The sequence below is a fragment of the Egretta garzetta genome, unplaced genomic scaffold (genome assembly GCF_000687185.1).
Source record: "Egretta garzetta isolate BGI_Z169 unplaced genomic scaffold, ASM68718v1 scaffold91, whole genome shotgun sequence".
NCBI classification, from domain to species: Eukaryota; Metazoa; Chordata; class Aves; order Pelecaniformes; family Ardeidae; genus Egretta; species Egretta garzetta.
Genome location: NW_009258661.1, coordinates 3,467,361 through 3,475,909, shown reverse-complemented (window position 1 = coordinate 3,475,909; position 8,549 = coordinate 3,467,361). Strand labels below are relative to the sequence as shown.

Here is an 8,549-nt window from a genome sequence, read left to right as displayed (position 1 = left end):
GAGCAGGAGAAGCTCAAGAAGTCCTTGAGTAGTCTGAGCACTACTTGGCAACAACTAAAAACATCAGTGTGTTATCAACATTCTTCTGGTACTAAATCCAAAACACAGCACTATGCTAGCTACTATGAAGAAAATTAACTCTATCCCAGCCGAAACCAGGACACAGATATTTCCTTTTGTGATTAAAAATGGGGGAAAGCCAATGGAATTTAAGATGGGTTTGGGTGTGTGATCTGAGATGGCAGTTTTAGAATGCTTTTCCATATATGCGGTATGTATTTTTGGAGATCTTGATCTTACACCTCTCATTTTAGATACCTGAATGTGGAAAAAAGCTGACACTATGCTGAAAATAGCAGATCACTTATTTCTACATGCATTAATTATTATTCACACGGAATGCTCACCTGTTATAAATATTATATGCTTTTAGAAATACATTAAGATAATTAAGAATATTCCCTTTTAAGTGCAGTGTTCATGACACTGCAAATATACTTTGGTTTTATTCTACCTTGGTAACTGTGCTTCGTAAGTCAGTGAAATGAAGCTATAAAGTAAACAATGGAAGTACACAGACGCTATTCACAGTCACCTGATCTGCTGTGTTCACAGAAATTAATAATTGCTATGATTCCTCACTTGAAAGTCAATTTTGTAATATTATTAACAGGGTGCAGAATTCTTAGCAGAGCCTCAGTTGTGTAAATCCAACAAGCAAGCACTTGGGACTTGATGCTCATTTAAATTATTTACACACAGAATTTTTTTTCTGACTTACAGTATTGTGTTTGCAGAATAAAGACCTTAAAATCACCTTTAACATCACTTGAACTTTCGTGACCAAAGGCTATGAAAATTAAAATTTCTTTTTTAGTATTACAACGAGTGTTCAAAGGACTATTTGAAGAAAATTAAGTTCCATGCCATTGTATTAGAGCCATTTTTATTTCTACTGCATCTTGAAGCCTGCAGGTATTCAGAAAAATTTTCTATACTCCAGGAAATGTAACTAGGAGATGCTCTGTAGTTAATAGGTTCACACAAAGGTTAGATCAACCTGATTTTCAAGAACTGCATGAGACATTTGAAATAAAGGATTAATACATGCGTAAGATAATTCATTTCCATAAACACAGAAACAACACATTTACATTCACCAAGTTTATCACAGGAATCATATTTATAATTCTGATTGGACAGCAAAACAGACATACTCTGGAAGTAAAGAAGTAGGGGCAGGTGTTGGTAATTCTTCAGAGTCCAGATGAGGGCAGACAAGATTGTAAAGGATATTTGCTAAAGTCAGAGCAGATTTTTCAAGCGAGCTCCACAGTTAGCAGCTCCCAACAGAACAGAAGAAGACTGGCCCCAGCTGCAGGTGTTAATCTGCTTTGAAAATCTGTCCCTCATTTTATTTTAGTACAGCACCAGCTATGCCACTGCTATTCTCTTTTTCTCTTGTTGTAACTTATGGTATTAAAATTTAAGAAAGGAGAAATATGTATTTAGAAAGCAGGTACTTGGAAATAAACCAATCCTGGATGAGGACAAAAAGCCTAGTTTTGTGGGGGTTTAGTTCTAAAATGCTGTGCCTCTTGGAAAGCTACTGGGCATAATAAAGCTCCTGTAATTTATTTGTGCCTTTCCAGCACACTGTACAAAGCACCTCCATAAAGGATGCTATTGGCTGAACTTAGGGCCCAAGGGAAGAGCTGGAAACTTGCTTGGCAGCCCTGATTTCCATACCAGGAATAAAAGAATAGAAAAACTAATTAATTTTACTCATAAAAAGGAAATCCATGTCAACAGTAAAACAGGAAAAAGGACATTCGTTTAATCTGAGTTCATTTTTCAAAAGGAGAGAAGGGAAGCTTTTACCCTTAGGGCATCTGATACTTAAGTAGATAATTATCCTTCTTCTGCAGCACTGCTTTATTATCATGGGTCAACGAACCATTTATAAATGAAGAATTTCCCCTCATTTACCTCTAGCAAAACTGCTGCTTACATTAAGACAAGTTTCCTTTCTTCCTTTAGATTTTTTTTCCCAGCAGTTTCTTGCCCTCTCAGACTCGCACACACCTCACCAGCAATTGTTTGTTCTCTACCTAGCTCAGGGCCACAGCCACAAGTATGAATTTTTGCATTAATCATGGTTTCTGCAACCTTATATTAACACTGTACTACTTGTCACTGTGATGCATTGTGAAAATCAGGGGCTAAATGCTGCTTGTGAGAGCTTTGGTTTCCATGGCACATAGCAGAGGGAGAAGAGGGTGCAGTGTGAGCGCTGGTTGCGACCGAGGCAGGACATCTGTTTTCTCTTCTTAATTCTGTCACTAATCTACTCTGTCATTTGGGCAAGTTGTCTCTGTACCTCTCTCTCTCCTCTTCCACACTTTACCTGTCTTATCTGCTTAGCATTTGCCAGTTGGTGCAATGGATGTTTTCTTACTATGCCGTGAGGCTCATGTGGGGCTGTGAAGCACTCCTGCAATATCAAATGATGCACCCATAAACCATGTCGTTCTGCAAAAGGGATTTTCACTTCCTCCTTACATTACCAAGACTCATTTACAACTCAAACTAGATTTTAACCATATTTCTGTCTTTGAATGTGATAAATAATTCAAAGGCACAATCACACACTGGAGCATCTTTACTGAACTTTCCATCATTTCAAAATAATTCTACAAAGAATAATGATAGAAATTCTGAATCAGAGCGAAATTAACATGAGAATGTAATTAGGACAACATTCAAGTTATATTTAACTATGAATATATAAAAAGGCAAATGTTAGAATGAATTCATGGATTTGAGGTCATTAAGAAAACAACCATCCACTGAGACTTTAAATCATAGTTTTTAACTGCAGTTTTTAACACTAGGATGGTTTTTAACTTTATATCCTGGTCAGATTTTAATCTGGATAAATGCTCTATTCACCTCAAAATTCTTCCCAAGTTTAAAATTAGATAAACTGTTCATTGCTTTCTGCAATTACCCACTGCAAACACTGCTATGAACTACTGATGTGCTTCAGGTGACTGCGTATTAAAGATGCAAGTGAAAGTGAGTCTGTACTTATGCCTACATGCAATTATTCCTTAGACAGAAGCAGCGACTGCCATGTGAGACGCCTCGGGGCATCCAGCTGCCACTCCAGAATGGTGGGAGGCTCCCATATGCCCCGTGTCGTCTCTGTCAGCCAGGTGGGAAGCCTGAGTCATTGCAGGGTATCTGAAATGGCAGCAGGTGCCTATGTTTGGGCAACAGCCCCCACCTTTACAGAGCGGCTCAGCAGGACAAGGGGCTGATACCCAGCAGACGTGCTGCATGACTGAAGAGAGCATTCTGTTTTCAGAAAGTTTGAACTTTACGTTTCCTTTCTCTAACCACCATAATTAATAATTCCATGATTTCTTCATTCATTCTAAACTGCCACTGACTGATGAAGTTTCTATTTTTAAGCTTTGATGTGCACAGCTGTTATTTCCTTCAAATTCTCTGAGTCAGTCCACATCATTAGAGTACATGCAATTTAATAAGTCAACTTCTCTGTTTTAAGGAGTGGAAAACCTTCATACCTTATTATAATCCGTGATTGTACGTTCCTCTCCTTAGATATTGCAGGAGTCTCTCAGCTGCCTTACTTTTTCCCCTAATACTTAAATACTCATACACAAATCAATATGCATACCCTCACACACACTAAAAGCTGCACTGAAGATTTATTAAACAATTAGGAATGTCAGTATTTTCCAAAGACTACCAGTAGGTAGTAGACTAAAACTCCAGGTATATTAGTGGAAGTGCATAACCATTAAGTTGCAGTAAAGCAAGACTGGATCAGACCCATTACCCTCCAACTGAGCTAAAACCTAAGGGTGACCTATGATTTCAACAAAATCACTTGACCTTATATATTGGGCACAGCAGCCCACTCCCCGCACAACCTTGGGTGGGTTGTTTAATGCACCAAAGCCGGTGAGCCTCCTCTGTAATTCAAATTAACATCCTCTGCCTGTCAGTCTATTAAGATTGCAATCTGTTTAGAAAAGCTCAGACTTGTGGCCAAGTCTGTGGCCAAGCTTCTACACACCAGCAGAGCAAGGATGCTGAAACACATGCATGAGCTCTCAGCTCTCAACAGTCAAGGTTGCACTCATTTCTGTAAATCTCTTTCACTGACTTTTTTTAAACCATAATAACTGGAGTCCTTCGAGACTGGCATTCAGGGGCATTTACTGCAATGTGGTTTTGCAACGGGCAAAATTGACACTGTCAGAGCTACGTTCAGTTGTGCCAAGCGCAAGTACAAATTTCCCATGTACATCTAAGCATTTAAGGATATGCTCACACTGGAGATTATGGGTCGCTACTGAAAAGTGAGCAGTTGTTAACCACATAACAACATTAAGTTGATCAGACAGAGAGGGCTGAGATTCTACAAGAAAAGGAAAACGCATGGCCAACATCTGCATGCTGACCACTTCAACTGCAATTTTCCTTCCATTAATACACATAGAGTGGAGGCTGAAATTCAAAGGCACTGCAGCAATTTTTATTTGCTTTATCCAAATTTTGACTTTGAAGCTTAAATTACTGTAATTCTGTATTTACGGTCTAAGCCGCACTCTGTGTTCCCTTCAGTGGGATTCTGATCAACCCCACAACATGCCCATTACAAATTTTCACACACAACTATCAAGGTACACGCGTTCTATAGTTCTGAAATGTTGGGAAAATGGCCTTTGGGGGGTCAAAAAAAGAAAGAAACTCAAAAAAAGAAACCCCAAGGAGGTTAAAATTCCTTTTATGTGACAATCTTTAGAACTAAACACAGCTTTTTCCTGGTTAAGTCCATTAGTTTGCTATATAGAAAACATACTTTCCGTTTTGACTTTTGTTTTATTCCTGAATTTCAACTTCAAACAGAACAATTCAAAGCTTTATAGAGGAAAAAATTAAAGGCTCTCCAGGTACTGACATTCTAACAATAGGAATAAAGATCTTTTTTTTTCTTTGTCTTTTTGAGGAACCAGTTAAAAACATTAAAATTGACAGGTTTTCTTAATATGCAAGGCTTTAAAAGAACAAAATACAAGGGGAAGAAGGCAGATTATCTAAAAGTGAAAGGGTAATTGCTTCTTTATGAAGCTCCTGGGTTTGACCAATATTGTTAGTTTTCTAAACCATTACTTACAAAAGGCTTTAACTTCGGAAAATTATATATCTTCAATGTGTAACATGGTCAGGAAACCATAGCTAACATTGGGATGGAAATAGTGTTCCTGTGCAGGAGACTTTTTAAAAGTTTTTTTTAAAATCTTCCTTTTCACAACAGCACGAGTCTCAAAAAAATCTCAAAAAAAAAAATTAAAAAATATGTATTAAAGATGAAAAGTATTAGTTAATAAAATTTCCAAAACTTTAAAACTCTTGAAAAATCTATTTTAGCATTCTAACATTTTTACACAAGAGGCAGTTTAGTTAATAATAAAAAAATGTACCTACTTTAAGTTTGGGAAACTCACCAAAATGGACTTTTTTATTAATATTTTGGTTTTGACTAACTGGTTTTCATAAAAAAAAAAAAAAAAAAAAAAAGTGTCCCTACTTATGGAGACTTAGTATTGCTTCCTGTATTTGAGAAGCTTGAGTGAATAACTGAAAGCGCAGTAGCCTTTGCCTCTCCCTCCTGGCTGAAAACATCCCAATCATTTACAGAGCAACTCTCAGCAAGAGCTCCTGCCTTGGAGATCAGGGCTTTACTCATTTTAGGATTAATACAGACTGTAGCACAATCTCTTTCTAATAGCAGGAAGCATTTGAGACATATTCTAGGATTCTATGTAGAGACGGTGTCCCTTGAGCGTGAGGCTGCTCAGTGGCCAGCTCAGCCCTCACTGAGGTGGGAAGACAGTACTTTGGTGTGGTTGCTGGAAGCTCAGAGGCTAGAAGAACAAGCTGCAGATGGCTGCAATAAATGATCATTTCTATCTACCTCGTGTCTCTATGAAAGACCCTTTCTGCACATCCATAAGCTAGCTGATGGGAATGCAGAAATAATGTGCTGTGGGGAGCTATGGGGTGAGGGATTATTCTTTTCTTACACTCTATTTTACATGAATTTGCATCAAGTGCCCCAAGCAGAGAGAATCAGTCAGACGAAGCTTCAGGTATTAACACTTACGACAATGTTGTCCCCAGATTCAACTAAGGAGTGTAGGCAGGGATATTGAATTCATCATTGCATCTAAGCAGAAGTTTTCTTTGTTCAAAAGCTCTAATTGCTAACAGAAAGAAGTCCCACAGCTCAGAAAAAACACAGGAGAATGCATGACTAATAAAATTAATATAACTGAAAAACAACTGCCAGTCATTTATCTTTTTTCTGCCCTTGAACAATTCTTCACATTTTGAAGGCTACAGGAGCTCTGTATGAAGAAAACAATCGTTCCACAGACACTGCCTGTGGGAGGAGTTAGGGAGGAAGTGAAAACAACTGAAATAGTGCACGCATGTACACATACAAGGCATCAAAAAGCCTTTAAAAATTAATCAAATACATATTCTGCTTCATTACAACAACAACATGTCAAGGCATCCATTCAGTCCCCACTAAATCCACTGAATTAGGATGTACATAAAACTGCTGTAACGCAAGAACTGAGGTCTCCGCCCTCAGGACAAATCTTATTCAATAAGACAGAGTGACTCACTTTTGGAAGGAAATCTGCAGAGGTTATTTGAATTAAGAGTGAGCATCTCGTAATAGGAAAAGGTGGAACAGCATTCTTTAGTTGGCTTTACACATAGAACTGCATTTAAATATATTTCAGAAGGCTGCTTCGGTACAGTACAGGAAATAGTACATCATAGAGCTTGCTAGTTTGGGAGAAAACTTCGCTGTGAAAGATAAAGATGATTAAAAACCAAGGAAAATGCAATTAAATTACAATAAAAACTTAAAAATTATTCCAGACTATTAAAACCACACGCAATGCATTTTTTTGATCTTACTATACCACATCTTAGCATTAACAAAAAAAGTCATTAAGATAAGACAAATTATCTAAGCACAGTTGATCTTGATAAGGCAGCTCAGTAAGTGTTTACACTAATACAGAAGACCAGATTTATGCAATGAAATAGAGAATTAGTGGTTCCAGTGGAACCAAGAGCAATCAGTGTAAATCTTTGACATGGATCTCTCTGCACTATGATAAGTGTTTTAAGACCACACTGCAGCATTTATACAGTGGGCTTTTTTTACTCTACCTGATCTTCTCACCCCACCGAAGCTACTTAAAGTAATTCTTCATGTCAGTAAAAGTTCCAAAAAATGAGCAATAAATATTATTTTACTTTTTCGATTCAGAACTGTTCACTTTTCATTTTAAACAAGCCTTTCATATATTTGATATTCCCTTTAAATGCCTTTAGGGTATGTCAAGTAGGTCACTAAAAGCTCAGTTCCTCATAGCAAGCGGTATTTTACTGTAGGATTCGTCCTTTTCTGCTAGCTAGTGACCTCAGGGGCAGCCTCGGGCAATAGCAGGTGCCTAAGTGGAACCACAGCGAGAAAAGCCACGAGAGAGTTTGTGGCTCAGAAACATGCCTCTGATCCAAGTTTCATTTGGTGGAAATTTAATACAGACCTAAACTTATATTTGTAGCAGGAACCATGACCACATTCTAGAATCACATTAAGTTTTTGATCTTGGAAGGCCCAAAAGCAATACTAGTGGCCAGACTGGAAATGCAGAAGTCCCAATACGAAAGAACTTCATCTACAACTGCTATGATGCGCTGAGAAGATCTTGTAAAGAAATACTGCTGTACAACAACCCATTTCAACTAAGAACTACGTCTATATTACTCCAGATGATATATCCTGTTTCTAAATATATGACAAAACTATTCATAATTACATGAAGCTATCTATGCACATATACCAATTAGAAATGTACAAGACCACTGAATTAAACAGCCTTGGCTGAAGCTGACAGTGGAAACTAAACAACACTTGGGGTGCAACACTCAAAGAGCAGAGGTTTTTGGCCTGAAAATTGGAGGGATGGCATTTGCCATAGAAACTAATATTATCATGCAAAGCAGCTCTAGCAGCTACAAGTCTTGTTCAAATGACCTGCACCACAAGAAAACTGCACTGAATTCAATTTACCAAACTTAACCCTGCTGGAATTGCAACATGTCATTGCAAAGCCTCATTTCAAACAGAGGAAGTAAGCTCATGATCCAGCCTCTCCACCTGAGATTAAGAAACAACTTGTGAGAAAATGCTTCAGCGTTGAGTCTTAATTAAAGCTGTGACACCATCACATTAAAAAAAAAAATGCAATCATTATGAAATTGTATTCTAGCTCATGATTCAGGAACTATAATGAGGGAATAATTAATTACCAAATATTAGTTATGACAAATTTACTTTCTTGCAATTTATTGGATGCCACATTCCAGGCATTAAGTTTTCTTGGAAACAAACTTGAACCTGGTAGAAAGACAGTACAGAATGT

At 37.6% G+C, this 8,549-nt stretch overlaps 1 protein-coding gene across 1 annotated transcript in view; it reads right to left on the bottom strand.

Moving 5' to 3' along the window:
* Positions 1–8,549, bottom strand: part of FHIT (fragile histidine triad diadenosine triphosphatase) — a 450,758-nt gene that overhangs the window by 141,636 nt on the left and 300,573 nt on the right. The window lies entirely within an intron of this gene.